Source organism: Euphorbia lathyris, chromosome 10, assembly GCF_963576675.1.
Source record: "Euphorbia lathyris chromosome 10, ddEupLath1.1, whole genome shotgun sequence".
NCBI classification, from domain to species: Eukaryota; Viridiplantae; Streptophyta; class Magnoliopsida; order Malpighiales; family Euphorbiaceae; genus Euphorbia; species Euphorbia lathyris.
Window position 1 is genome coordinate 69,164,733 of NC_088919.1, and position 6,000 is coordinate 69,170,732.

Consider the following 6,000-nt stretch of genomic DNA (forward strand, 5'->3'; position numbering starts at 1 on the left):
GGATTAATTTAAATTATGTATAACTTTTAGATATATATATGCAGAGAATTACAGAGATTTTAGGGATTAATTTAAATTATGTAGAACTCTTAGATATAGTACGGATAAAATAATCTTTTTATAAATAAATATAATAATATAACTAAAGTTAATATATTATATATTATATTATATTTTTTATCAGTAAAAAAGGAGGAAGTGACACTTCGGCTCCATCGTTACTGTTTTATATTATATATATAGATATGCAGAGAATTAGATGGATTTTAGGGATTAATTTAAATTATGTAGAACTTTTAGATATAGATATGCAGAGACCTAGAGAGATTTTAGAGATTAATTTAAATTATGTAAAACTTTTAGATATAGATATGCAGAGAATTAGAGAGATTTTAGGGATTAATTTAAATTATGTAGAACTCTTAGATATATTATGGATAAAATAATCTTTTTATAAATAAATATAATAATATAACTATAGTTAATATATTATATTTTTTATTATATTTTTTATCAGTAAAAAAGGAGGAAGTGACACCTCAGCTCCATCGTTACTGTTTTATATTATATATATAGATATGCAGAGAATTAGATGGATTTTAGGGACTAATTTAAATTATGTAGAACTTTTAGATATAGATATGCAGAGACTTAGAGAGATTTTAGGGATTAATTTAAATTATGTAAAACTTTTAGATATAGATATGCAGAGAATTAGAGATATTTTAGGGATTAATTTAAATTCTATAGATCTCTTAGATGGTGTCTTCTATTGTTACTTTGTTTTTGACAAAGTAAACATTACTTGGTTATTTTCACCATTGGATGATGGAGTATAAAATTCATCCAATGGTGAAAACACACAAAGTAAGGCTTACTTTGTAAAAAACAAAGTAAGCATAGCCTTTACCTCTGTTTAGATATAATACGGATAAAATAATCTTTTTATTAATAAATATAATAATATAACTAAAGTTAATATATTATATTTTTTATTATATTTTTTATCAGTAAAAAAGGAGGAAGTGACACCTCAGCTCTAGCGTTACTGTTTTATATTATATATAGATATGCAGAGAATTAGAGATATTTTAGGGATTAATTTAAATTATGTATAACTTTTAGATATAGATATGCAGAGAATTAGAGAGATTTTAGGGATTAATTTAAATTATGTAGAACTCTTAGATATAGTACGGATAAAATAATCTTTTTATAAATAAATATAATAATATAATTAAAGTTAATATATTATATTTTTTATTATATTTTTTATCAGTAAAAAAGGAGGAAGTGACACTTCGGCTCCATCGTTACTGTTTTATATTATATATATAGATATGCAGAGAATTAGATGGATTTTAGGGATTAATTTAAATTATGTAGAACTTTTAGATATAGATATGCAGAGACTTAGAGAGATTTTAGGGATTAATTTAAATTATGTAAAACTTTTAGATATAGATATGCAGAGAATTAGAGAGATTTTAGGGATTAATTTAAATTTTGTAGATCTCTTAGATATAGTACGGATAAAATAATCTTTTTATAAATAAATATAATAATATAACTAAAGTTAATATATTATATTTTATATTATATTTTTTATCAGTAAAAAAGGAGGAAGTGACACCTCAGCTCCATCGTTACTGTTTTATATTATATATATAGATATGCAGAGAATTAGATGGATTTTAGGGACTAATTTAAATTATGTAGAACTTTTAGATATAGATATGCAGAGAATTAGAGATATTTTAGGGATTAATTTAAATTATGTATAACTTTTAGATATATATATGCAGAGAATTACAGAGATTTTAGGGATTAATTTAAATTATGTAGAACTCTTAGATATAGTACGGATAAAATAATCTTTTTATAAATAAATATAATAATATAACTAAAGTTAATATATTATATATTATATTATATTTTTTATCAGTAAAAAAGGAGGAAGTGACACTTCGGCTCCATCGTTACTGTTTTATATTATATATATAGATATGCAGAGAATTAGATGGATTTTAGGGATTAATTTAAATTATGTAGAACTTTTAGATATAGATATGCAGAGACTTAGAGAGATTTTAGGGATTAATTTAAATTATGTAAAACTTTTAGATATAGATATGCAGAGAATTAGAGAGATTTTAGGGATTAATTTAAATTTTGTAGATCTCTTAGATATAGTACGGATAAAATAATCTTTTTATAAATAAATATAATAATATAACTAAAGTTAATATATTATATTTTATATTATATTTTTTATCAGTAAAAAAGGAGGAAGTGACACCTCAGCTCCATCGTTACTGTTTTATATTATATATATAGATATGCAGAGAATTAGATGGATTTTAGGGACTAATTTAAATTATGTAGAACTTTTAGATATAGATATGCAGAGAATTAGAGAGATTTTAGGGATTAATTTAAATTATGTATAACTTTTAGATATATATATGCAGAGAATTACAGAGATTTTAGGGATTAATTTAAATTATGTAGAACTCTTAGATATAGTACGGATAAAATAATCTTTTTATAAATAAATATAATAATATAACTAAAGTTAATATATTATATATTATATTATATTTTTTATCAGTAAAAAAGGAGGAAGTGACACTTCGGCTCCATCGTTACTGTTTTATATTATATATATAGATATGCAGAGAATTAGATGGATTTTAGGGATTAATTTAAATTATGTAGAACTTTTAGATATAGATATGCAGAGACCTAGAGAGATTTTAGAGATTAATTTAAATTATGTAAAACTTTTAGATATAGATATGCAGAGAATTAGAGAGATTTTAGGGATTAATTTAAATTATGTAGAACTCTTAGATATATTATGGATAAAATAATCTTTTTATAAATAAATATAATAATATAACTATAGTTAATATATTATATTTTTTATTATATTTTTTATCAGTAAAAAAGGAGGAAGTGACACCTCAGCTCCATCGTTACTGTTTTATATTATATATATAGATATGCAGAGAATTAGATGGATTTTAGGGACTAATTTAAATTATGTAGAACTTTTAGATATAGATATGCAGAGACTTAGAGAGATTTTAGGGATTAATTTAAATTATGTAAAACTTTTAGATATAGATATGCAGAGAATTAGAGATATTTTAGGGATTAATTTAAATTCTATAGATCTCTTAGATGGTGTCTTCTATGGTTACTTTGTTTTTGACAAAGTAAACATTACTTGGTTATTTTCACCATTGGATGATGGAGTATAAAATTCATCCAATGGTGAAAACACACAAAGTAAGGCTTACTTTGTAAAAAACAAAGTAAGCATAGCCTTTACCTCTGTTTAGATATAATACGGATAAAATAATCTTTTTATTAATAAATATAATAATATAACTAAAGTTAATATATTATATTTTTTATTATATTTTTTATCAGTAAAAAAGGAGGAAGTGACACCTCAGCTCTAGCGTTACTGTTTTATATTATATATAGATATGCAGAGAATTAGAGATATTTTAGGGATTAATTTAAATTATGTATAACTTTTAGATATAGATATGCAGAGAATTAGAGAGATTTTAGGGATTAATTTAAATTATGTAGAACTCTTAGATATAGTACGGATAAAATAATCTTTTTATAAATAAATATAATAATATAATTAAAGTTAATATATTATATTTTTTATTATATTTTTTATCAGTAAAAAAGGAGGAAGTGACACTTCGGCTCCATCGTTACTGTTTTATATTATATATATAGATATGCAGAGAATTAGATGGATTTTAGGGATTAATTTAAATTATGTAGAACTTTTAGATATAGATATGCAGAGACTTAGAGAGATTTTAGGGATTAATTTAAATTATGTAAAACTTTTAGATATAGATATGCAGAGAATTAGAGAGATTTTAGGGATTAATTTAAATTTTGTAGATCTCTTAGATATAGTACGGATAAAATAATCTTTTTATAAATAAATATAATAATATAACTAAAATTAATATATTATATTTTATATTATATTTTTTATCAGTAAAAAAGGAGGAAGTGACACCTCAGCTCCATCGTTACTGTTTTATATTATATATATAGATATGCAGAGAATTAGATGGATTTTAGGGACTAATTTAAATTATGTAGAACTTTTAGATATAGATATGCAGAGAATTAGAGATATTTTAGGGATTAATTTAAATTATGTATAACTTTTAGATATATATATGCAGAGAATTACAGAGATTTTAGGGATTAATTTAAATTATGTAGAACTCTTAGATATAGTACGGATAAAATAATCTTTTTATAAATAAATATAATAATATAACTAAAGTTAATATATTATATATTATATTATATTTTTTATCAGTAAAAAAGGAGGAAGTGACACTTCGGCTCCATCGTTACTGTTTTATATTATATATATAGATATGCAGAGAATTAGATGGATTTTAGGGATTAATTTAAATTATGTAGAACTTTTAGATATAGATATGCAGAGACTTAGAGAGATTTTAGAGATTAATTTAAATTATGTAAAACTTTTAGATATAGATATGCAGAGAATTAGAGAGATTTTAGGGATTAATTTAAATTATGTAGAACTCTTAGATATAGTATGGATAAAATAATCTTTTTATAAATAAATATAATAATATAACTAAAGTTAATATATTATATTTTTTATTATATTTTTTATCAGTAAAAAAGGAGGAAGTGACACCTCCTCCATCGTTACTGTTTTATATTATATATATAGATATGCAGAGAATTAAATGGATTTTAGGGACTAATTTAAATTATGTAGAACTTTTAGATATAGATATCCAGAGAATTAGAGATATTTTAGGGATTAATTTAAATTATGTATAACTTTTAGATATAGATATGCAGAGACTTAGAGAGATTTTAGGGATTAATTTAAATTATGTAAAACTTTTAGATATAGATATGCAGAGAATTAGAGATATTTTAGGGATTAATTTAAATTATGTATAACTTTTAGATATAGATATGCAGAGAATTAGAGAGATTTTAGGGATTAATTTAAATTATGTAGAACTCTTAGATATAGTACGGATAAAATAATCTTTTTATAAATAAATATAATAATATAATTAAAGTTAATATATTATATTTTTTATTATATTTTTTATCAGTAAAAAAGGAGGAAGTGACACTTCGGCTCCATCGTTACTGTTTTATATTATATATATAGATATGCAGAGAATTAGATGGATTTTAGGGATCAATTTAAATTATGTAGAACTTTTAGATATAGATATGCAGAGACTTAGAGAGATTTTAGGGATTAATTTAAATTATGTAAAACTTTTAGATATAGATATGCAGAGAATTAGAGAGATTTTAGGGATTAATTTAAATTTTGTAGATCTCTTAGATATAGTACGGATAAAATAATCTTTTTATAAATAAATATAATAATATAACTAAAATTAATATATTATATTTTATATTATATTTTTTATCAGTAAAAAAGGAGGAAGTGACACCTCAGCTCCATCGTTACTGTTTTATATTATATATATAGATATGCAGAGAATTAGATGGATTTTAGGGACTAATTTAAATTATGTAGAACTTTTAGATATAGATATGCAGAGAATTAGAGATATTTTAGGGATTAATTTAAATTATGTATAACTTTTAGATATATATATGCAGAGAATTACAGAGATTTTAGGGATTAATTTAAATTATGTAGAACTCTTAGATATAGTACGGATAAAATAATCTTTTTATAAATAAATATAATAATATAATTAAAGTTAATATATTATATTTTTTATCAGTAAAAAAGGAGGAAGTGACACTTCGGCTCCATCGTTACTGTTTTATATTATATATATAGATATGCAGAGAATTAGATGGATTTTAGGGATTAATTTAAATTATGTAGAACTTTTAGATATAGATATGCAGAGACTTAGAGAGATTTTAGGGATTAATTTAAATTATGTAAAACTTTTAGATATA